General features: G+C 35.6%; 12 non-coding genes across 12 annotated transcripts; all 12 read right to left on the reverse strand.

Moving 5' to 3' along the window:
- Nucleotides 1-272: 272 nt before the first annotated feature.
- On the reverse strand, nt 273-365 carry TRNAI-UAU (transfer RNA isoleucine (anticodon UAU)). The gene is given in 2 exon segments: nt 273-308; nt 328-365. It is a non-coding gene; the product is annotated as a tRNA-Ile (tRNA).
- A 1,749-nt stretch (nt 366-2,114) lies between these two features.
- On the reverse strand, nt 2,115-2,207 carry TRNAI-UAU (transfer RNA isoleucine (anticodon UAU)). Its single transcript is given in 2 exon segments — nt 2,115-2,150; nt 2,170-2,207. It is a non-coding gene; the product is annotated as a tRNA-Ile (tRNA).
- A 1,710-nt stretch (nt 2,208-3,917) lies between these two features.
- TRNAI-UAU (transfer RNA isoleucine (anticodon UAU)) lies at nt 3,918-4,010 on the reverse strand. Its single transcript is given in 2 exon segments — nt 3,918-3,953; nt 3,973-4,010. It is a non-coding gene; the product is annotated as a tRNA-Ile (tRNA).
- Nucleotides 4,011-6,629: 2,619 nt separating this feature from the next.
- On the reverse strand, nt 6,630-6,722 carry TRNAI-UAU (transfer RNA isoleucine (anticodon UAU)). Its single transcript is given in 2 exon segments — nt 6,630-6,665; nt 6,685-6,722. It is a non-coding gene; the product is annotated as a tRNA-Ile (tRNA).
- A 5,331-nt stretch (nt 6,723-12,053) lies between these two features.
- On the reverse strand, nt 12,054-12,146 carry TRNAI-UAU (transfer RNA isoleucine (anticodon UAU)). Its single transcript is given in 2 exon segments — nt 12,054-12,089; nt 12,109-12,146. It is a non-coding gene; the product is annotated as a tRNA-Ile (tRNA).
- Nucleotides 12,147-15,735: 3,589 nt separating this feature from the next.
- TRNAI-UAU (transfer RNA isoleucine (anticodon UAU)) lies at nt 15,736-15,828 on the reverse strand. Its single transcript is given in 2 exon segments — nt 15,736-15,771; nt 15,791-15,828. It is a non-coding gene; the product is annotated as a tRNA-Ile (tRNA).
- An 812-nt stretch (nt 15,829-16,640) lies between these two features.
- TRNAI-UAU (transfer RNA isoleucine (anticodon UAU)) lies at nt 16,641-16,733 on the reverse strand. The gene is given in 2 exon segments: nt 16,641-16,676; nt 16,696-16,733. It is a non-coding gene; the product is annotated as a tRNA-Ile (tRNA).
- Nucleotides 16,734-17,544: 811 nt separating this feature from the next.
- TRNAI-UAU (transfer RNA isoleucine (anticodon UAU)) lies at nt 17,545-17,637 on the reverse strand. The gene is given in 2 exon segments: nt 17,545-17,580; nt 17,600-17,637. It is a non-coding gene; the product is annotated as a tRNA-Ile (tRNA).
- Nucleotides 17,638-18,449: 812 nt separating this feature from the next.
- On the reverse strand, nt 18,450-18,542 carry TRNAI-UAU (transfer RNA isoleucine (anticodon UAU)). The gene is given in 2 exon segments: nt 18,450-18,485; nt 18,505-18,542. It is a non-coding gene; the product is annotated as a tRNA-Ile (tRNA).
- Nucleotides 18,543-19,347: 805 nt separating this feature from the next.
- Nucleotides 19,348-19,440, reverse strand: TRNAI-UAU (transfer RNA isoleucine (anticodon UAU)). Its single transcript is given in 2 exon segments — nt 19,348-19,383; nt 19,403-19,440. It is a non-coding gene; the product is annotated as a tRNA-Ile (tRNA).
- A 3,516-nt stretch (nt 19,441-22,956) lies between these two features.
- TRNAI-UAU (transfer RNA isoleucine (anticodon UAU)) lies at nt 22,957-23,049 on the reverse strand. Its single transcript is given in 2 exon segments — nt 22,957-22,992; nt 23,012-23,049. It is a non-coding gene; the product is annotated as a tRNA-Ile (tRNA).
- A 1,718-nt stretch (nt 23,050-24,767) lies between these two features.
- On the reverse strand, nt 24,768-24,860 carry TRNAI-UAU (transfer RNA isoleucine (anticodon UAU)). Its single transcript is given in 2 exon segments — nt 24,768-24,803; nt 24,823-24,860. It is a non-coding gene; the product is annotated as a tRNA-Ile (tRNA).
- Between the last annotated feature and the right edge of the window lie 461 nt (nt 24,861-25,321).

Consider the following 25,321-nt stretch of genomic DNA (forward strand, 5'->3'; position numbering starts at 1 on the left):
GCTTTACCAACAGTATGTTAATCTTTTCCATTGCTGTTTTGTTGGCTGACTGAAGGAAGATATGCAATGCATTTGAACCAAAGCAGATGTGTGCTGACAACTTAAATGCACAATCATGTTTGTGTTTTTTCTTTCTTTCATTCTTTCTTTCTTTCTTTCTTTCTTTCTTTCTTTCTTCCATCCTTTGTAATATCATATTAAATATTAAGGTAGCAGTTTATAATCAATGACTAATGACATAAAAAAAAGGAAAAAAAAACATTATACAAAGCTGCTCCAGGTGAGGCTTGAACTCACAACCTCGGCATTGCTCAACAGATACTGTTTTATAAGTACCGCGCGCTGACCAATTGCGCCACTGGAGCACTTTGCAGCATTAATTGGTTATTCTAGATGTGTATTTTATTCAATACAATCAGTACAGTCATAAGAATTGAAAAAGAAAATAATTTTTGGTGATGAATGATGAGCAACAAAGGAACATGCATGCCAGATGGCACTTGAATAAGCTGTCCACTGTGATAGAAAAGGTTTAAAAAACAACAACAACAACAATGTTATCATAATTAATGTCATATTTTAGCTTCCGTGGTCATTTTTTACAAGTTAAACACTGCAAGACTGTTTTACAGTTGAAGCAAGGATAAAATATAAACTCTAGTGATGAGACACTTGCTGTAATGACTTCCAACTCATACGGGACTTAAACCCACAACCACTGGCTTAGGAGAACAGTGCCTTATCCATTATGCCAGTGGTGCTTACTGATGTCCTTATTTAAGACTGATAGGTTTTTAATAGTCAATTATTTATTTTTGGGGAAAAATTGAAGCTGTTTACTGTGTTCTTTGCATTACCAAGTCCAGCAAGAAATGTGCTGGTACTATCCAGAGCTGTCAGTATAGATTATCATGCTATATTGCAGAAAATCAATTTGATGCAACTGCTTTACCAACAGTATGTTAATCTTTTCCATTGCTGTTTTGTTAGCTGACTGAAGGAAGATATGCAGTGCATTTGAACCAAAGCAGATGTGTGCTGACAACTTAAATGCACAATCATGTTTGTGTTTTTTCTTTCTTTCTTCCATCCTTTGTAATATCATATTAAATATTAAGGTAGCAGTTTATAATCAATGACTAATGACATAAGAAAAGGAAAAAAAACAGTATACAAAGATGCTCCAGGTGAGGCTTGACCTCACAACCTTGGCATTGCTTAACAGATACTGTCTTATAAGTTTCACGTGCTGACCAATTGCGCCACTGGAGCACTTTGCAGCATTAATTGGTTATGCTAGATGTGGATTTTATTCAATACAATCAGTACATTCGTAAGAATTGAAAAAGAAAATCATTTTTGGTGATGAATGATGAGCAACAAAGGAACATGCATGCCAGATGGCACTTGAATAAGCTGTCCACGGTGATAGAAAAGGTTTAAAAAACAACAACAACAATGTTATCATAATAAATGTCATATTTTAGCTTCTGTGGTCATTTTTTACAAGCTAAACACTGCAAGACTGTTTTACAGTTGAAGCAAGGATAAAATATCAACTCTAGTGATGAGACACTTGCTGTAATGACTTCCAACTCAGACGGGACTTAAACCCACAACCACTGGCTTAGGAGAACAGTGCCTTATCCGTTATGCCAGTGGTGCTTACTGATGTACTTATTTAAGACTGATAGGTTTTTAATAGTCAATTATTTATTTTTGAAAAAAAGTGAAGCTGTTTACTGTGTTCTTTGCATTACCAAGTCCAGCAAGAAATGTGCTGGTACTATCCAGAGCTGTCAGTATGGATTATCATGCTATATTGCAGAAAATCAATTTGATGCAACTGCTTTACCAACAGTATGTTAATCTTTTCCATTGCTGTTTTGTTGGCTGACTGAAGGAAGATATGCAATGCATTTGAACCAAAGCAGATGTGTGCTGACAACTTAAATGCACAATCATGTTTGTGTTTTTTCTTTCTTTCTTTCTTTCTTTCTTTCTTTCTTTCTTTCTTTCTTCCATCCTTTGTAATATCATATTAAATATTAAGGTAGCAGTTTATAATCAATGACTAATAACATAAAAAAAGGAAAAAAAACATTATACAAAGCTGCTCCAGGTGAGGCTTGAACTCACAACCTCGGCATTGCTCAACAGATACTGTATTATAAGTACCGCGCGCTGACCAATTGCACCACTGGAGCACTTTCTAGCATTAATTGGTTATGCTAGATGTGGATTTTATTCAATACAATCAGTACAGTCATAAGAATTGAAAAAGAAAATCATTTTTGGTGATGAATGATGAGCAACAAAGGAACATGCATGCCAGATGGCACTTGAATAAGCTGTCCACTGTGATAGAAAAGGTTTAAAAAACAACATCAACAATGTTATCATAATTAATGTCATATTTTAGCTTCTGTGGTCATTTTTTACAAGCTAAACACTGCAGGACTGTTTTACAGTTGAAGCAAGGATAAAATATAAACTCTAGTGATGAGACACTTGCTGTAATGACTTCCAACTCAGACGGGACTTAAACCCACAACCACTGGCTTAGGAGAACAGTGCCTTATTCATTATGCCAGTGGTGCTTACTGATGTCCTTATTTAAGACTGATAGGGTTTTAATAGTCAATTATTTATTTTTGAAAAAAAATTGAAGCTGTTTACTGTGTTCTTTGCATTACCAAGTCCAGCAAGAAATGTGCTGGTACTATCCAGAGCTGTCAGTATGGATTATCATGCTATATTGCAGAAAATCAATTTGATGCAACTGCTTTACCAACAGTATGTTATTCTTTTCCATTGCTGTTTTGTTGGCTGACTGAAGGAAGATATGCAGTGCATTTGAATCAAGGCAGATGTGTGCTGACAACTTAAATGCACAATCATGTTTGTGTGTTTTCTTTCTTTCTTCCATCCTTTGTAATATCATATTAAATATTAAGGCTACAAGTTTATAATCAATGACTAATGACATAAGAAAAGGAAAAAAAACAGTATACAAAGATGCTCCAGGTGAGGCTTGAACTCACAACCTTGGCATTGCTCAACAGATACTGTCTTATAAGTACCGCGTGCTGACCAACTGCGCCACTGGAGCACTTTGCAACATTGATTGGTTATGCTAGATGTGGATTTTATTCAATGCAATCAGTACAGTCATAAGAATTGAAAAAGAAAATCATTTTTGGTGATGAATGATGAGCATCAAAGGAACATGCATGCCAGATGGTACTTAAATAAGATGTCCACGGTGATAGAAAATGTTTAAAAAAAACAACAACAATGTTATCATAATAAATGTCATATTTTAGCTTCTGTGGTCATTTTTTGCAAGCTAAACACTGCAAGACTGTTTTACAGTCGAAGCAAGGATAAAATATCAATTCTAGTGATGAGACACTTGCTGTAATGACTTCCACCCCATATGGAACTTGGACCCCCTGTCTTAGGAGGGCAGTGACTTAACCATTATGCCAGTGGTGCTTACTGATGTTCTTATTTAAGACTGTTAGGTTTTTAATAGTCAATTATTTATTTTTGAGGAAAAAGTGAAGCTGTTGACTGTGTTCTTTGCATTACCAAGTCCAGCAAGAAATGTGCTGGTACTATCCAGAGCTGTCAGTATGGATTATCATGCTATATTGCAGAAAATCAATTTGATGCAACTGCTTTACCAACAGTATGTTAATCTTTTCCATTGCTGTTTTGTTGGCTGACTGAAGGAAGATATGCAGTGCATTTGAACCAAAGCAGATGTGTGCTGACAACTTAAATGCACAATCATGTTTGTGTTTTTTCTTTCTTTCTTCCATCCTTTGTAATATCATATTAAATATTAAGGTAGCAGTTTATAATCAATGACTAATGACTTAAGAAAAGGAAAAAAAAACAGTATACAAATATGCTTCAGGTGAGGCTTGAACTCACAACCTCGGCATTGCTCAACAGATACTGTATTATAAATACCGCGCGCTGACCAATTGCGCCACTGGAGCACTTTGCAGCATTAATTGGTTATGCTAGATGTGGATTTTATTCAATACAATCAGTACAGTCATAAGAATTGAAAAAGAAAATCATTTTTGGTGATGAATGATGAGCAACAAAGGAACATGCATGCCAAATGGCACTTGAATAAGCTGTCCACAGTGATAGAAAAGGTTTAAAAAACAACAACAAAAACAACAATGTTATCATAATTAATGTCATATTTTAGCTTCTGTGGTCATTTTTTACAAGCTAAACACTGCAAGACTGTTTTACAGTTGAAGCAAGGATAAAATATCAACTCTAGTGATGAGACACTTGCTGTAATGACTTCCAACTCAGACGGGACTTAAACCCACAACCACTGGCTTAGGAGTACAGTGCCTTATCCATTATGCCAGTGGTGCTTACTGATGTCCTTATTTAAGACTGATAGGTTTTTAATAGTCAATTATTTATTTTTGAAAAAAGTGAAGCTGTTTACTGTGTTCTTTGCATTACCAAGTCCAGCAAGAAATGTGCTGGTACTATCCAGAGCTGTCAGTATGGATTATCATGCTATATTGCAGAAAATCAATTTGATGCAACTGCTTTACCAACAGTATGTTAATCTTTTCCATTGCTGTTTTGTTAGCTGACTGAAGGAAGATATGCAGTGCATTTGAACCAAAGCAGATGTGTGCTGACAACTTAAATGCACAATCATGTTTGTGTTTTTTCTTTCTTTCTTCCATCCTTTGTAATATCATATTAAATATTAAGGTAGCACTTTATATTCAATGACTAATGACATAAGAAAAGGAAAAAAAATAGTATACAAAGATGCTCCAGGTGAGGCTTGACCTCACAACCTTGGCATTGCTCAACAGATACTGTCTTATAAGTTTCGCGCGCTGACCAATTGCGCCACTGGAGCACTTTGCAGCATTAATTGGTTATGCTAGATGTGGATTTTATTCAATACAATCAGTACAGTCATAAGAATTGAAAAAGAAAATCATTTTTGGTGATGAATGATGAGCAACAAAGGAACATGCATGCCAGATGGCACTTGAATAAGCTGTCCACTGTGATAGAAAAGGTTTAAAAAACAACAACAACAATGTTATCATAATTAATGTCATATTTTAGCTTCTGTGGTCATTTTTTACAAGCTAAACACTGCAGGACTGTTTTACAGTTGAAGCAAGGATAAAATATAAACTCTAGTGATGAGACACTTGCTGTAATGACTTCCAACTCAGACGGGACTTAAACCCACAACCACTGGCTTAGGAGAACAGTGCCTTATTCATTATGCCAGTGGTGCTTACTGATGTCCTTATTTAAGACTGATAGGGTTTTAATAGTCAATTATTTATTTTTGAAACAAAATTGAAGCTGTTTACTGTGTTCTTTGCATTACCAAGTCCAGCAAGAAATGTGCTGGTACTATCCAGAGCTGTCAGTATGGATTATCATGCTATATTGCAGAAAATCAATTTGATGCAGCTGCTTTACCAACAGTATGTTATTCTTTTCCATTGCTGTTTTGTTGGCTGACTGAAGGAAGATATGCAGTGCATTTGAATCAAGTCAGATGTGTGCTGACAACTTAAATGCACAATCATGTTTGTGTGTTTTCTTTCTTTCTTCCATCCTTTGTAATATCATATTAAATATTAAGGCTACAAGTTTATAATCAATGACTAATGACATAAGAAAAGGAAAAAAAAACAGTTTACAAAGATGCTCCAGGTGAGGCTTGAACTCACAAGCTTGGCATTGCTCAACAGATACTGTCTTATAAGTACCGCGTGCTGACCAACTGCGCCACTGGAGCACTTTGCAACATTGATTGGTTATGCTAGATGTGGATTTTATTCAATGCAATCAGTACAGTCATAAGAATTGAAAAAGAAAATAATTTTTGGTGATGAACGATGAGCAACAAAGGAACATGCATGCCAGATGGTACTTAAATAAGATGTCCACGGTGATAGAAAATGTTTAAAAAAAACAACAACAATGTTATCATAATAAATGTCATATTTTAGCTTCTGTGGTCATTTTTTGCAAGCTAAACACTGCAAGACTGTTTTACAGTCGAAGCAAGGATAAAATATCAATTCTAGTGATGAGACACTTGCTGTAATGACTTCCACCCCATATGGAACTTGGACCCCCTGTCTTAGGAGGGCAGTGACTTATCCATTATGCCAGTGGTGCTTACTGATGTTCTTATTTAAGACTGTTAGGTTTTTAATAGTCAATTATTTATTTTTGAGGAAAAAGTGAAGCTGTTGACTGTGTTCTTTGCATTACCAAGTCCAGCAAGAAATGTGCTGGTACTATCCAGAGCTGTCAGTATGGATTATCATGCTATATTGCAGAAAATCAATTTGATGCAACTGCTTTACCAACAGTATGTTAATCTTTTCCATTGCTGTTTTGTTGGCTGACTGAAGGAAGATATGCAGTGCATTTGAACCAAAGCAGATGTGTGCTGACAACTTAAATGCACAATCATGTTTGTGTTTTTTCTTTCTTTCTTCCATCCTTTGTAATATCATATTAAATATTAAGGTAGCAGTTTATAATCAATGACTAATGACTTAAGAAAAGGAAAAAAAAACAGTATACAAAGATGCTCCAGGTGAGGCTTGAACTCACAACCTCGGCATTGCTCAACAGATACTGTCTTATAAATACCGCGCGCTGACCAATTGCGCCACTGGAGCACTTTGCAGCATTAATTGGTTATGCTAGATGTGGATTTTATTCAATACAATCAGTACAGTCATAAGAATTGAAAAAGAAAATCATTTTTGGTGATGAATGATGAGCAACAAAGGAACATGCATGCCAGATGGCACTTGAATAAGCTGTCCACAGTGATAGAAAAGGTTTAAAAAACAACAACAAAAACAACAATGTTATCATAATTAATGTCATATTTTAGCTTCTGTGGTCATTTTTTACAAGCTAAACACTGCAAGACTGTTTTACAGTTGAAGCAAGGATAAAATATCAACTCTAGTGATGAGACACTTGCTGTAATGACTTCCAACTCAGACGGGACTTAAACCCACAACCACTGGCTTAGGAGTACAGTGCCTTATCCATTATGCCAGTGGTGCTTACTGATGTCCTTATTTAAGACTGATAGGTTTTTAATAGTCAATTATTTATTTTTGAAAAAAGTGAAGCTGTTTACTGTGTTCTTTGCATTACCAAGTCCAGCAAGAAATGTGCTGGTACTATCCAGAGCTGTCAGTATGGATTATCATGCTATATTGCAGAAAATCAATTTGATGCAACTGCTTTACCAACAGTATGTTAATCTTTTCCATTGCTGTTTTGTTGGCTGACTGAAGGAAGATATGCAGTGCATTTGAACCAAAGCAGATGTGTGCTGACAACTTAAATGCACAATCATGTTTGTGTTTTTTCTTTCTTTCTTCCATCCTTTGTAATATCATATTAAATATTAAGGTAGCAGTTTATATTCAATGACTAATGACATAAGAAAAGGAAAAAAAATAGTATACAAAGATGCTCCAGGTGAGGCTTGACCTCACAACCTTGGCATTGCTCAACAGATACTGTCTTATAAGTTTCGCGTGCTGACCAATTGCGCCACTGGAGCACTTTGCAGCATTAATTGGTTATGCTAGATGTGGATTTTATTCAATACAATCAGTACAGTCATAAGAATTGAAAAAGAAAATCATTTTTGGTGATGAATGATGAGCAACAAAGGAACATGCATGCCAGATGGCACTTGAATAAGCTGTCCACTGTGATAGAAAAGGTTTAAAAAACAAAAACAACAATGTTATCATAATTAATGTCATATTTTAGCTTCTGTGGTCATTTTTTACAAGCTAAACACTGCAAGACTGTTTTACAGTTGAAGCAAGGATAAAATATCAACTCTAGTGATGAGACACTTGCTGTAATGACTTCCAACTCAGACGGGACTTAAACCCACAACCACTGGCTTAGGAGAACAGTGCCTTATCCATTATGCACATGGTGCTTACTGATGTCCTTATTTAAGACTGATAGGGTTTTAATAGTCAATTATTTATTTTTGAAAAAAAATTGAAGCTGTTTACTGTGTTCTTTGCATTACCAAGTCCAGCAAGAAATGTGCTGGTACTATCCAGAGCTGTCAGTATGGATTATCATGCTATATTGCAGAAAATCAATTTGATGCAACTGCTTTACCAACAGTATGTTATTCTTTTCCATTGCTGTTTTGTTAGCTGACTGAAGGAAGATATGCAATGCATTTGAATCAAAGCAGATGTGTGCTGACAACTTAAATGCACAATCATGTTTGTGTGTTTTCTTTCTTTCTTCCATCCTTTGTAATATCATATTAAATATTAAGGCTACAAGTTTATAATCAATGCCTAATGACATAAGAAAAGGAAAAAAAAACAGTATACAAAGATGCTCCAGGTGAGGCTTGAACTCACAACCTTGGCATTACTCAACAGATACTGTCATTATAAGTACCACGTGATGACCAACTGCGCCACTGGAGCGCTTTGCAACATTGATTTGTTATGCTAGATGTGGATTTTATTCAATGCAATCAGTACAGTCATAAGAATTTAAAAAGAAAATCATTTTTGGTGATGAATGATGAGCAACAAAGGAACATGCATGCCAGATGGTACTTAAATAAGATGTCCACGGTGATAGAAAATGTTTAAAAAAACAACAACAATGTTATCATAATAAATGTCATATTTTAGCTTCTGTGGTCATTTTTTGCAAGCTAAACACTGCAAGACTGTTTTACAGTCGAAGCAAGGATAAAATATCAATTCTAGTGATGAGACACTTGCTGTAATGACTTCCACCCCATATGGGACTTGGAACCCCTGGCTTAGGAGGGCAGTGACTTATCCATTATGCCAGTGGTGCTTACTGATGTTCTTATTTAAGACTGTTAGGTTTTTAATAGTCAATTATTTATTTTTGAGGAAAAAGTGAAGCTGTTGACTGTGTTCTTTGCATTACCAAGTCCAGCAAGAAATGTGCTGGTACTATCCAGAGCTGTCAGTATGGATTATCATGCTATATTGCAGAAAATCAATTTGATGCAACTGCTTTACCAACAGTATGTTAATCTTTTCCATTGCTGTTTTGTTGGCTGACTGAAGGAAGATATGCAGTGCATTTGAACCAAAGCAGATGTGTGCTGACAACTTAAATGCACAATCATGTTTGTGTTTTTTCTTTCTTTCTTCCATCCTTTGTAATATCATATTAAATATTAAGGTAGCAGTTTATAATCAATGACTAATGACTTAAGAAAAGGAAAAAAAAACAGTATACAAAGATGCTTCAGGTGAGGCTTGAACTCACAACCTCGGCATTGCTCAACAGATACTGTATTATAAATACCGCGCACTGACCAATTGCGCCACTGGAGCACTTTGCAGCATTAATTGGTTATGCTAGATGTGGATTTTATTCAATACAATCAGTACAGTCATAAGAATTGAAAAAGAAAATCATTTTTGGTGATGAATGATGAGCAACAAAGGAACATGCATGCCAAATGGCACTTGAATAAGCTGTCCACAGTGATAGAAAAGGTTTAAAAAACAACAACAAAAACAACAATGTTATCATAATTAATGTCATATTTTAGCTTCTGTGGTCATTTTTTACAAGCTAAACACTGCAAGACTGTTTTACAGTTGAAGCAAGGATAAAATATCAACTCTAGTGATGAGACACTTGCTGTAATGACTTCCAACTCAGACGGGACTTAAACCCACAACCACTGGCTTAGGAGTACAGTGCCTTATCCATTATGCCAGTGGTGCTTACTGATGTCCTTATTTAAGACTGATAGGTTTTTAATAGTCAATTATTTATTTTTGAAAAAAGTGAAGCTGTTTACTGTGTTCTTTGCATTACCAAGTCCAGCAAGAAATGTGCTGGTACTATCCAGAGCTGTCAGTATGGATTATCATGCTATATTGCAGAAAATCAATTTGATGCAACTGCTTTACCAACAGTATGTTAATCTTTTCCATTGCTGTTTTGTTAGCTGACTGAAGGAAGATATGCAGTGCATTTGAACCAAAGCAGATGTGTGCTGACAACTTAAATGCACAATCATGTTTGTGTTTTTTCTTTCTTTCTTCCATCCTTTGTAATATCATATTAAATATTAAGGTAGCACTTTATATTCAATGACTAATGACATAAGAAAAGGAAAAAAAATAGTATACAAAGATGCTCCAGGTGAGGCTTGACCTCACAACCTTGGCATTGCTCAACAGATACTGTCTTATAAGTTTCGCGCGCTGACCAATTGCGCCACTGGAGCACTTTGCAGCATTAATTGGTTATGCTAGATGTGGATTTTATTCAATACAATCAGTACAGTCATAAGAATTGAAAAAGAAAATCATTTTTGGTGATGAATGATGAGCAACAAAGGAACATGCATGCCAGATGGCACTTGAATAAGCTGTCCACTGTGATAGAAAAGGTTTAAAAAACAACAACAACAATGTTATCATAATTAATGTCATATTTTAGCTTCTGTGGTCATTTTTTACAAGCTAAACACTGCAGGACTGTTTTACAGTTGAAGCAAGGATAAAATATAAACTCTAGTGATGAGACACTTGCTGTAATGACTTCCAACTCAGACGGGACTTAAACCCACAACCACTGGCTTAGGAGAACAGTGCCTTATTCATTATGCCAGTGGTGCTTACTGATGTCCTTATTTAAGACTGATAGGGTTTTAATAGTCAATTATTTATTTTTGAAACAAAATTGAAGCTGTTTACTGTGTTCTTTGCATTACCAAGTCCAGCAAGAAATGTGCTGGTACTATCCAGAGCTGTCAGTATGGATTATCATGCTATATTGCAGAAAATCAATTTGATGCAGCTGCTTTACCAACAGTATGTTATTCTTTTCCATTGCTGTTTTGTTGGCTGACTGAAGGAAGATATGCAGTGCATTTGAATCAAGTCAGATGTGTGCTGACAACTTAAATGCACAATCATGTTTGTGTGTTTTCTTTCTTTCTTCCATCCTTTGTAATATCATATTAAATATTAAGGCTACAAGTTTATAATCAATGACTAATGACATAAGAAAAGGAAAAAAAAACAGTTTACAAAGATGCTCCAGGTGAGGCTTGAACTCACAACCTTGGCATTGCTCAACAGATACTGTCTTATAAGTACCGCGTGCTGACCAACTGCGCCACTGGAGCACTTTGCAACATTGATTGGTTATGCTAGATGTGGATTTTATTCAATGCAATCAGTACAGTCATAAGAATTGAAAAAGAAAATAATTTTTGGTGATGAACGATGAGCAACAAAGGAACATGCATGCCAGATGGTACTTAAATAAGATGTCCACGGTGATAGAAAATGTTTAAAAAAAACAACAACAATGTTATCATAATAAATGTCATATTTTAGCTTCTGTGGTCATTTTTTGCAAGCTAAACACTGCAAGACTGTTTTACAGTCGAAGCAAGGATAAAATATCAATTCTATTGATGAGACACTTGCTGTAATGACTTCCACCCCATATGGAACTTGGACCCCCTGTCTTAGGAGGGCAGTGACTTATCCATTATGCCAGTGGTGCTTACTGATGTTCTTATTTAAGACTGTTAGGTTTTTAATAGTCAATTATTTATTTTTGAGGAAAAAGTGAAGCTGTTGACTGTGTTCTTTGCATTACCAAGTCCAGCAAGAAATGTGCTGGTACTATCCAGAGCTGTCAGTATGGATTATCATGCTATATTGCAGAAAATCAATTTGATGCAACTGCTTTACCAACAGTATGTTAATCTTTTCCATTGCTGTTTTGTTGGCTGACTGAAGGAAGATATGCAGTGCATTTGAACCAAAGCAGATGTGTGCTGACAACTTAAATGCACAATCATGTTTGTGTTTTTTCTTTCTTTCTTCCATCCTTTGTAATATCATATTAAATATTAAGGTAGCAGTTTATAATCAATGACTAATGACTTAAGAAAAGGAAAAAAAAACAGTATACAAAGATGCTCCAGGTGAGGCTTGAACTCACAACCTCGGCATTGCTCAACAGATACTGTCTTATAAATACCGCGCGCTGACCAATTGCGCCACTGGAGCACTTTGCAGCATTAATTGGTTATGCTAGATGTGGATTTTATTCAATACAATCAGTACAGTCATAAGAATTGAAAAAGAAAATCATTTTTGGTGATGAATGATGAGCAACAAAGGAACATGCATGCCAGATGGCACTTGAATAAGCTGTCCACAGTGATAGAAAAGGTTTAAAAAACAACAACAAAAACAACAATGTTATCATAATTAATGTCATATTTTAGCTTCTGTGGTCATTTTTTACAAGCTAAACACTGCAAGACTGTTTTACAGTTGAAGCAAGGATAAAATATCAACTCTAGTGATGAGACACTTGCTGTAATGACTTCCAACTCAGACGGGACTTAAACCCACAACCACTGGCTTAGGAGTACAGTGCCTTATCCATTATGCCAGTGGTGCTTACTGATGTCCTTATTTAAGACTGATAGGTTTTTAATAGTCAATTATTTATTTTTGAAAAAAGTGAAGCTGTTTACTGTGTTCTTTGCATTACCAAGTCCAGCAAGAAATGTGCTGGTACTATCCAGAGCTGTCAGTATGGATTATCATGCTATATTGCAGAAAATCAATTTGATGCAACTGCTTTACCAACAGTATGTTAATCTTTTCCATTGCTGTTTTGTTGGCTGACTGAAGGAAGATATGCAGTGCATTTGAACCAAAGCAGATGTGTGCTGACAACTTAAATGCACAATCATGTTTGTGTTTTTTCTTTCTTTCTTCCATCCTTTGTAATATCATATTAAATATTAAGGTAGCAGTTTATATTCAATGACTAGTGACATAAGAAAAGGAAAAAAAATAGTATACAAAGATGCTCCAGGTGAGGCTTGACCTCACAACCTTGGCATTGCTCAACAGATACTGTCTTAGAAGTTTCGCGCGCTGACCAATTGCGCCACTGGAGCACTTTGCAGCATTAATTGGTTATGCTAGATGTGGATTTTATTCAATACAATCAGTACAGTCATAAGAATTGAAAAAGAAAATCATTTTTGGTGATGAATGATGAGCAACAAAGGAACATGCATGCCAGATGGCACTTGAATAAGCTGTCCACTGTGATAGAAAAGGTTTAAAAAACAAAAACAACAATGTTATCATAATTAATGTCATATTTTAGCTTCTGTGGTCATTTTTTACAAGCTAAACACTGCAAGACTGTTTTACAGTTGAAGCAAGGATAAAATATCAACTCTAGTGATGAGACACTTGCTGTAATGACTTCCAACTCAGACGGGACTTAAACCCACAACCACTGGCTTAGGAGAACAGTGCCTTATCCATTATGCACATGGTGCTTACTGATGTCCTTATTTAAGACTGATAGGGTTTTAATAGTCAATTATTTATTTTTGAAAAAAAATTGAAGCTGTTTACTGTGTTCTTTGCATTACCAAGTCCAGCAAGAAATGTGCTGGTACTATCCAGAGCTGTCAGTATGGATTATCATGCTATATTGCAGAAAATCAATTTGATGCAACTGCTTTACCAACAGTATGTTATTCTTTTCCATTGCTGTTTTGTTAGCTGACTGAAGGAAGATATGCAATGCATTTGAATCAAAGCAGATGTGTGCTGACAACTTAAATGCACAATCATGTTTGTGTGTTTTCTTTCTTTCTTCCATCCTTTGTAATATCATATTAAATATTAAGGCTACAAGTTTATAATCAATGCCTAATGACATAAGAAAAGGAAAAAAAACAGTATACAAAGATGCTCCAGGTGAGGCTTGAACTCACAACCTTGGCATTACTCAACAGATACTGTCTTATAAGTACCACGTGATGACCAACTGCGCCACTGGAGCGCTTTGCAACATTGATTTGTTATGCTAGATGTGGATTTTATTCAATGCAATCAGTACAGTCATAAGAATTTAAAAAGAAAATCATTTTTGGTGATGAATGATGAGCAACAAAGGAACATGCATGCCAGATGGTACTTAAATAAGATGTCCACGGTGATAGAAAATGTTTAAAAAAACAACAACAATGTTATCATAATAAATGTCATATTTTAGCTTCTGTGGTCATTTTTTGCAAGCTAAACACTGCAAGACTGTTTTACAGTCGAAGCAAGGATAAAATATCAATTCTAGTGATGAGACACTTGCTGTAATGACTTCCACCCCATATGGGACTTGGAACCCCTGGCTTAGGAGGGCAGTGACTTATCCATTATGCCAGTGGTGCTTACTGATGTTCTTATTTAAGACTGTTAGGTTTTTAATAGTCAATTATTTATTTTTGAGGAAAAAGTGAAGCTGTTGACTGTGTTCTTTGCATTACCAAGTCCAGCAAGAAATGTGCTGGTACTATCCAGAGCTGTCAGTATGGATTATCATGCTATATTGCAGAAAATCAATTTGATGCAACTGCTTTACCAACAGTATGTTAATCTTTTCCATTGCTGTTTTGTTGGCTGACTGAAGGAAGATATGCAGTGCATTTGAACCAAAGCAGATGTGTGCTGACAACTTAAATGCACAATCATGTTTGTGTTTTTTCTTTCTTTCTTCCATCCTTTGTAATATCATATTAAATATTAAGGTAGCAGTTTATAATCAATGACTAATGACATAAAAAAAGGAAAAAAACTATTATACAAAGCTGCTCCAAGTGAGGCTTGAACTCACAACCTCAGCATTGCTCAACAGATACTGTCTTATAAGTACCGCGCGCTGACCAATTGTGCCACTGGAGCACTTTGCAGCATTAATTGGTTATGCTAGATGTGGATTTTATTCAATACAATCAGTACAGTCATAAGAATTGAAAAAGAAAATCATTTTTGGTGATGAATGATGAGCAACAAAGGAACATGCATGCCAGATGGCACTTGAATAAGCTGTCCACTGTGATAGAAAAGGTTTAAAAAACAACAACAACAACAATGTTATCCTAATTAATGTCATATTTTAGCTTCTGTGGTCATTTTTTACAAGCTAAACACTGCAAGACTGTTTTACAGTTGAAGCAAGGATAAAATATCAACTCTAGTGATGAGACACTTGCTGTAATGACTTCCAACTCAGACGGGACTTAAACCCACAACCACTGGCTTAGGAGAACAGTGCCTTATCCATTATGCCAGTGGTGCTTACTGATGTCCTTATTTAAGACTGTTAGGTTTTTAATAGTCAATTATTTATTTTTGAAAAAAAGTGAAGCTGTTTACTGTGTTCTTTGCATTACCAAGTCCAGCAAGAAATGTGCTGGTACTATCCAGAGCTGTAAGTATGGATTATCATGCTATATTGCAGAAAATCAATTTGATGCAACTGCTTTACCAACAGTATGTTAATCTTTTCCATTGCTGTTTTGTTGGCTGACTGAAGGAAGATATGCCGTGCATTTGAACCAAAGCAGATGTGTGCTGACAACTTAAATGCACAATCGTGTTTGTGTTTTTTCTTTCATTCTTTCTTTCTTTCTTTCTTTCTTTCTTTCTTTCTTTCTTTCTTTCTTTCTTTCTTTCTTTCTTTCTTCCATCCTTTGTAATATCATATTAAATATTAAGGTAGCAGTTTATAATCAATGACTAATGACATAAAAAAAAGGAAAAAAAAAACATTATACAAAGCTGCTCCAGGTGAGGCTTGAACTCACAACCTCGGCATTGCTCAACAGATACTGTTTTATAAGTACCGCGCGCTGACCAATTGTGCCACTGGAGCACTTTGCAGCATTAATTGGTTATGCTAGATGTGGATTTTATTCAATACAATCAGTACAGTCATAAGAATTGAAAAAGAAAATAATTTTTGGTGATGAATGATGAGCAACAAAGGAACATGCATGCCAGATGGCACTTGAATAAGCTGTCCACAGTGATAGAAAAGGTTTAAAAAAACAACAACAACAACAATGTTATCATAATTAATGTCATATTTTAGCTTCCGTGGTCATTTTTTACAAGTTAAACACTGCAAGACTGTTTTACAGTTGAAGCAAGGATAAAATATAAACTCTAGTGATGAGACACTTGCTGTAATGACTTCCAACTCATACGGGACTTAAACCCACAACCACTGGCTTAGGAGAACAGTGCCTTATCCATTATGCCAGTGGTGCTTACTGATGTCCTTATTTAAGACTGATAGGTTTTTAATAGTCATTTATTTTTGAGGAAAAAAGTGAAGCTGTTTACTGTGTTCTTTGCATTACCAAGTCCAGCATGAAATGTGCTGGTACTATCCAGAGCTGTCAGTATGGATTATCATGCTATATTGCAGAAAATCAATTTGATGCAACTGCTTTACCAACAGTATGTTAATCTTTTCCATTGCTGTTTTATTGGCTGACTGAAGGAAGATATGCAGTGCATTTGAACCAAAGCAGATGTGTGCTGACAACTTAAATGCACAATCATGTTTGTGTTTTTTCTTTCTTTCTTCCATCCTTTGTAATATCATATTAAATATTAAGGTAGCAGTTTATAATCAATGACTTATGACATAAGAAAAGGAAAAAAAACAGTATACAAATATGCTCCAGGTGAGGCTTGAACTCACAACCTCGGCATTGCTCAACAGATACTGCCTTATAAGTACCGCGCGCTGACCAATTGCGCCACTGGAGCTCTCTGCAGCATTAATTGGTTATGCTAGATGTGGATTTTATTCAATACAATCAGTACAGTCATAAGAATTGAAAAAGAAAATCATTTTTGGTGATGAATGATGAGCAACAAAGGAACATGCATACCAGATGGCACTTGAATAAGCTGTCCACTGTGATAGAAAAGGTTTAAAAAACAACAACAACAATGTTATCATAATTAATGTCATATTTTAGCTTCTGTGGTCATTTTTTACTAGCTAAACACTGCAAGACTGTTTTGCAGTTGAAGCAAGGATAAAATATAAACTCTAGTGATGAGACACTTGCTGTAATGACTTCCAACTCAGACGGGACTTAAACCCACAACCACTGGCTTAGGAGAACAGTGCCTTATCCATTATGCCAGTGGTGCTTACTGATGTCCTTATTTAAGACTGATAGGGTTTTAATAGTCAATTATTTATTTTTGAAAAAAAATTGAAGCTGTTTACTGTGTTCTTTGCATTACCAAGTCCAGCAAGAAATGCGCTGGTACTATCCAGAGCTGTCAGTATGGATTATCATGCTATATTGCAGAAAATCAATTTGATGCAACTGCTTTACCAACAGTATGTTAATCTTTTCCATTGCTGTTTTATTGGCTGACTGAAGGAAGATATGCAGTGCATTTGAACCAAAGCAGATGTGTGCTGACAACTTAAATGCACAATCATGTTTGTGTTTTTTCTTTCTTTCTTCCATCCTTTGTAATATCATATTAAATATTAAGGTAGCAGTTTATAATCAATGACTTATGACATAAGAAAAGGAAAAAAAACAGTATACAAAGATGCTCCAGGTGAGGCTTGAACTCACAACCTCGGCATTGCTCAACAGATACTGCCTTATAAGTACCGCGCGCTGACCAATTGCGCCACTGGAGCTCTCTGCAGCATTAATTGGTTATGCTAGATGTGGATTTTATTCAATACAATCAGTACAGTCATAAGAATTGAAAAAGAAAATCATTTTTGGTGATGAATGATGAGCAACAAAGGAACATGCATACCAGATGGCACTTGAATAAGCTGTCCACTGTGATAGAAAAGGTTTAAAAAACAACAACAACAATGTTATCATAATTAATGTCATATTTTAGCTTCTGTGGTCATTTTTTACTAGCTAAACACTGCAAGACTGTTTTGCAGTTGAAGCAAGGATAAAATATAAACTCTAGTGATGAGACACTTGCTGTAATGACTTCCAACTCAGACGGGACTTAAACCCACAACCACTGGCTTAGGAGAACAGTGCCTTATCCATTATGCCAGTGGTGCTTACTGATGTCCTTATTTAAGACTGATAGGGTTTTAATAGTCAATTATTTATTTTTGAAAAAAAATTGAAGCTGTTTACTGTGTTCTTTGCATTACCAAGTCCAGCAAGAAATGCGCTGGTACTATCCAGAGCTGTCAGTATGGATTATCATGCTATATTGCAGAAAATCAATTTGATGCAACTGCTTTACCAACAGTATGTTATTCTTTTCCATTGCTGTTTTGTTGGCTGACTGAAGGAAGATATGCAGTGCATTTGAACCAAAGCAGATGTGTGCTGACAACTTAAATGCACAATCATGTTTGTGTGTTTTCTTTCTTTCTTCCATCCTTTGTAATATCATATTAAATATTAAGGCTACAAGTTTATAATCAATGACTAATGACATAAGAAAAGGAAAAAAATCAGTATACAAAGATGCTCCAGGTGAGGCTTGAACTCACAACCTCGGCATTGCTCAACAGATACTGTCTTATAAGTACCGCACGCTTACCAATTGCGCCACTGGAGCGCTTCGCAACATTGACTGGTTATGCTAGATGTGGATTTTATTCAATGCAATCAGTCCAGTCATAAGAATTGAAAAAGAAAATCATTTTTGGTGATGAATGATGAGCAACAAAGGAACATGCATGCCAGATGGTACTTAAATAAGATGTCCACGGTGATAGAAAATGTTTAAAAAAAACAACAACAATGTTATCATAATAAATGTCATATTTTAGCTTCTGTGGTCATTTTTTGCAAGCTAAACACTGCAAGACTGTTTTACAGTCGAAGCAAGGATAAAATATCAATTCTAGTGATGAGACACTTGCTGTAATGACTTCCACCCCATATGGGACTTGGAACCCCTGGCTTAGGAGGGCAGTGACTTATCCATTATGCCAGTGGTGCTTACTGATGTTCTTATTTAAGACTGTTAGGTTTTTAATAGTCAATTATTTATTTTTGAGGAAAAAGTGAAGCTGTTGACTGTGTTCTTTGCATTACCAAGTCCAGCAAGAAATGTGCTGGTACTATCCAGAGCTGTCAGTATGGATTATCATGCTATATTGCAGAAAATCAATTTGATGCAACTGCTTTACCAACAGTATGTTAATCTTTTCCATTGCTGTTTTGTTGGCTGACTGAAGGAAGATATGCAGTGCATTTGAACCAAAGCAGATGTGTGCTGACAACTTAAATGCACAATCATGTTTGTGTGTTTTCTTTCTTTCTTCCATCCTTTGTAATATCATATTAAATATTAAGGTAGCAGTTTATAATCAATGACTAATGACATAAAAAAAGGAAAAAAAAACATTATACAAAGCTTCTCCAGGTGAGGCTTGAACTCACAACCTCGGCATTGCTCAACAGATACTGTCTTATAAGTACCGCGCGCTGACCAATTGCGCCACTGGAGCACTTTACAGCATTAATTGGTTATGCTAGATGTGGATTTTATTCAATACAATCAGTACAGTCATAAGAATTGAAAAAGAAAATCATTTTTGGTGATGAATGATGAGCAACAAAGGAACATGCATGCCAGATGGCACTTGAATAAGCTGTCCACTGTGATAGAAAAGGTTTAAAAAACAACAACAACAATGTTATCATAATTAATGTCATATTTTAGCTTCCGTGGTCATTTTTTGCAAGCTAAACACTGCAAGACTGTTTTACAGTCGAAGCAAGGATAAAATATCAATTCTAGTGATGAGACACTTGCTGTAATGACTTCCACCCGATATGGAACTTGGACCCCTGTCTTAGGAGGGCAGTGACTTATCCATTATGCCAGTGGTGCTTACTGATGTTCTTATTTAAGACTGTTAGGTTTTTAATAGTCAATTATTTATTTTTGAGGAAAAAGTGAAGCTGTTTACTGTGTTCTTTGCATTACCAAGTCCAGCAAGAAATGTGCTGGTACTATCCAGAGCTGTCAGTATGGATTATCATGCTATATTGCAGAAAATCAATTTGATGCAACTGCTTTACCAACAGTATGTTAATCTTTTCCATTGCTGTTTTGTTGGCTGACTGAAGGAAGATATGCAGTGCATTTGAACCAAAGCAGATGTGTGCTGACAACTTAAATGCACAATCATGTTTGTGTTTTTTCTTTCTTTCTTCCATCCTTTGTAATATCATATTAAATATTAAGGTAGCAGTTTATAATCAATGACTAATGAAATAAAAAAAGGAAAAAAAAACATTATACAAAGCTGCTCCAAGTGAGGCTTGAACTCACAACCTCGGCAATGCTTAACAGATACTGTCTTATAAGTACCGCGCGCTGACCAATTTTGCCACTGGAGCACTTTGCAGCATTAATTGGTTATGCTAGATGTGGATTTTATTCAATACAATCAGTACAGTCATAAGAATTGAAAAAGAAAATCATTTTTGGTGATGAATGATGAGCAACAAAGGAACATGCATGCCAGATGGCACTTGAATAAGCTGTCCACTGTGATAGAAAAGGTTTAAAAAACAACAACAACAACAACAATGTTATCCTAATTAATGTCATATTTTAGCTACTGTGGTCATTTTGTACAAGCTAAACACTGCAAGACAGTTTTACAGTTGAAGCAAGGATAAAATATCAACTCTAGTGATGAGACACTTGCTGTAATGACTTCCAACTCAGACGGGACTTAAACCCACAAACACTGGCTTAGGAGAACAGTGCCTTATCCATTATGCCAGTGGTGCTTACTGATGTCCTTATTTAAGACTGATAGGTTTTTAATAGTCAATTATTTATTTTTGAAAAAAAGTGAAGCTGTTTACTGTGTTCTTTGCATTACCAAGTCCAGCAAGAAATGTGCTGGTACTATCCAGAGCTGTCAGTATGGATTATCATGCTATATTGCAGAAAATCAATTTGATGCAACTGCTTTACCAACAGTATGTTAATCTTTTCCATTGCTGTTTTGTTGGCTGACTGAAGGAAGATATGCAGTGCATTTGAACCAAAGCAGATGTGTGCTGACAACTTAAATGCACAATCATGTTTGTGTTTTTTCTTTCTTTCTTCCATCCTTTGTAATATCATATTAAATATTAAGGTAGCAGTTTATAATCAATGACTAATGACATAAGAAAAGAAAAAAAAAAAGTATACAAAAATGCTCCAGGTGAGGCTTGAACTCACAACCTCGGCATTTCTCAACAGATACTGTCTTATAAGTAACGTGCGCTGACCAATTGCGCCACTGGAGCGCATTGCAACATTGATTTGTTATGCTAGATGTGGATTTTATTCAATGCAATCAGTACAGTCATAAGAATTGAAAAAGAAAATCATTTTTGGTGATGAATGATGAGCAACAAAGGAACATGCATGCCAGATGGTACTTAAATAAGATGTCCACGGTGATAGAAAATGTTTAAAAAAAACAACAACAATGTTATCATAATAAATGTCATATTTTAGCTTCTGTGGTCATTTTTTGCAAGCTAAACACTGCAAGACTGTTTTACAGTCGAAGCAAGGATAAAATATCAATTCTAGTGATGAGACACTTGCTGTAATGACTTCCACCCGATATGGAACTTGGACCCCTGTCTTAGGAGGGCAGTGACTTATCCATTATGCCAGTGGTGCTTACTGATGTTCTTATTTAAGACTGTTAGGTTTTTAATAGTCAATTATTTATTTTTGAGGAAAAAGTGAAGCTGTTTACTGTGTTCTTTGCATTACCAAGTCCAGCAAGAAATGTGCTGGTACTATCCAGAGCTGTCAGTATGGATTATCATGCTATATTGCAGAAAATCAATTTGATGCAACTGCTTTACCAACAGTATGTTAATCTTTTCCATTGCTGTTTTGTTGGCTGACTGAAGGAAGATATGCAGTGCATTTGAACCAAAGCAGATGTGTGCTGACAACTTAAATGCACAATCATGTTTGTGTTTTTTCTTTCTTTCTTCCATCCTTTGTAATATCATATTAAATATTAAGGTAGCAGTTTATAATCAATGACTAATGACATAAGTAAAGGAAAAAAAAAACAGTACACAAAGATGCTTTAAGTGAGGCTTGAACTCACAACCTTGGCATTGCTCAACAGATACTGTCTTATAAGTTTCGCGCGCTGACCAATTGCGCCACTGGAGCATTTTGCAGCATTAATTGGTTATGCTAGATGTGGATTTTATTCAATACAATCAGTACATTCATAAGAATTGAAAAAGAAAATCATTTTCAGTGATGAATGATGAGCAACAAAGGAACATGCATGCCAGATGGCACTTGAATAAGCTGTCCACGGTGATAGAAAAGGTTTAAAAAACAACAACAACAATGTTATCATAATAAATGTCATATTTTAGCTTATGTGGTCATTTTTTACAAGCTAAACACTGCAAGACTGTTTTACAGTTGAAGCAAAGATAAAATATCAACTCTAGTGATGAGACACTTGCTGTAATGACTTCCAACTCAGACGGGACTTAAACCCACAACCACTGGCTTAGGAGAACAGTGCCTTATCCATTATGCCAGTGGTGCTTACTGATGTCCTTATTTAAGACTGATAGGTTTTTAATAGTCAATTATTTATTTTTGAAAAAAAGTGAAGCTGTTTACTGTGTTCTTTGCATTACCAAGTACAGCAAGAAATGTGCTGGTAGTATCCAGAGCTGTCAGTATGGATTATCATGCTATATTGCAGAAAATCAATTTGATGCAACTGCTTTACCAACAGTATGTTAATCTTTTCCATTGCTGTTTTGTTGGCTGACTGAAGGAAGATATGCAGTGCATTTGAACCAAAGCAGATGTGTGCTGACAACTTAAATGCACAATCATGTTTGTGTGTTTTCTTTCTTTCTTCCATCCTTTGTAATATCATATTAAATATTAAGGTAGCAGTTTATAATCAATGACTAATGACATAAGAAAAGGAAAAAAAAACAGTGTACAAAGATGCTCCAGGTGAGGCTTGAACTCACAACCTCGGCATTGCTCAACAGATACTGTCTTATAAGTACCGCGCGCTGACCAATTGCGCCACTGGAGCTCTTTGCAGCATTAATTGGTTATGCTAGATGTGGATTTTATTCAATACAATCAGTACAGTCATAAGAATTGAAAAAGAAAATCATTTTTGGTGATGAATGATGAGCAACAAAGGAACATGCATGCCAGATGGCACTTGAATAAGCTGTCCACGGTGATAGAAAAGGTTTAAAAAACAACAACAACAACAATGTTATCATAATTAATGTCATATTTTAGCTTCTGTGGTCACTTTTTACAAGCTAAACACTGCAAGACTGTTTTACAGTTGAAGCAAGGATAAAATATCAACTCTACTGATGAGACACTTGCTGTAATGACTTCCAACTCAGACGGGACTTAAACCCACAACCACTGGCTTAGGAGAACAGTGCCTTATCCATTATGCCAGTGGTGCTTACTGATGTCCTTATTTAAGACTGATAGGTTTTTAATAGTCAATTATTTATTTTTGAAAAAAAGTGAAGCTGTTTACTGTGTTCTTTGCATTACCAAGTCCAGCAAGAAATGTGCTGGTACTATCCAGAGCTGTCAGTATGGATTATCATGCTATATTGCAGAAAATCAATTTGATGCAACTGCTTTACCAACAGTATGTTAATCTTTTCCATTGCTGTTTTGTTGGCTGACTGAAGGAAGATATGCAGTGCATTTGAACCAAAGCAGATGTGTGCTGACAACTTAAATGCACAATCATGTTTGTGTTTTTTCTTTCTTTCTTCCATCCTTTGTAATATCATATTAAATATTAAGGTAGCAGTTTATAATCAATGACTAATGAAATAAAAAAAGGAAAAAAAAAACATTATACAAAGCTGCTCCAAGTGAGGCTTGAACTCACAACCTCGGCAATGCTCAACAGATACTGTCTTATAAGTACCGCGCGCTGACCAATTTCGCCACTGGAGCACTTTGCAGCCTTAATTGGTTATGCTAGATGTGGATTTTATTCAATACAATCAGTACAGTCATAAGAATTGAAAAAGAAAATAATTTTTGGTGATGAATGATGAGCAACAAAGGAACATGCATGCCAGATGGCACTTGAATAAGCTGTCCACTGTGATAGAAAAGGTTTAAAAAACAACAACAACAATGTTATCCTAATTAATGTCATATTTTAGCTACTGTGGTCATTTTTTACAAGCTAAACAGTGCAAGACTGTTTTACAGTTGAAGCAAGGATAAAATATCAACTCTACTGATGAGACACTTGCTGTAATGACTTCCAACTCAGACGGGACTTAAACCCACAAACACTGGCTTAGGAGAACAGTGCCTTATCCATTATGCCAGTGGTGCTTACTGATGTCCTTATTTAAGACTGATAGGTTTTTAATAGTCAATTATTTATTTTTGAAAAAAAGTGAAGCTGTTTACTGTGTTCTTTGCATTACCAAGTCCAGCAAGAAATGTGCTGGTACTATCCAGAGCTGTCAGTATGGATTATCATGCTATATTGCAGAAAATCAATTTGATGCAACTGCTTTACCAACAGTATGTTAATCTTTTCCATTGCTGTTTTGTTGGCTGACTGAAGGAAGATATGCAGTGCATTTGAACCAAAGCAGATGTGTGCTGACAAATTAAATGCACAATCATGTTTGTGTTTTTTCTTTCTTTCTTCCATCCTTTGTAATATCATATTAAATATTAAGGTAGCAGTTTATAATCAATGACTAATGACATAAGAAAAGGAAAAAAAACAGTATACAAAAATGCTCCAGGTGAGGCTTGAACTCACAACCTCGGCATTGCTCAACAGATACTGTCTTATAAGTACCGTGCGCTGACCAATTGCGCCACTGGAGCGCTTTGCAACATTGATTTGTTATGCTAGATGTGGATTTTATTCAATGCAATCAGTACAGTCATAAGAATTGAAAAAGAAAATCATTTTTGGTGATGAATGATGAGCAACAAAGGAACATGCATGCCAGATGGTACTTAAATAAGATGTCCACGGTGATAGAAAATGTTTAAAAAAAACAACAACAATGTTATCATAATAAATGTCATATTTTAGCTTCTGTGGTCATTTTTTGCAAGCTAAACACTGCAAGACTGTTTTACAGTCGAAGCAAGGATAAAATATCAATTCTAGTGATGAGACACTTGCTGTAATGACTTCCACCCCATATGGAACTTGGACCCCTGTCTTAGGAGGGCAGTGACTTATCCATTATGCCAGTGGTGCTTACTGATGTTCTTATTTAAGACTGTTAGGTTTTTAATAGTCAATTATTTATTTTTGAGGAAAAAGTGAAGCTGTT

The sequence above is a fragment of the Pseudophryne corroboree genome, unplaced genomic scaffold, assembly GCF_028390025.1.
Source record: "Pseudophryne corroboree isolate aPseCor3 unplaced genomic scaffold, aPseCor3.hap2 scaffold_1303, whole genome shotgun sequence".
In the NCBI taxonomy this organism is placed as follows: Eukaryota; Metazoa; Chordata; class Amphibia; order Anura; family Myobatrachidae; genus Pseudophryne; species Pseudophryne corroboree.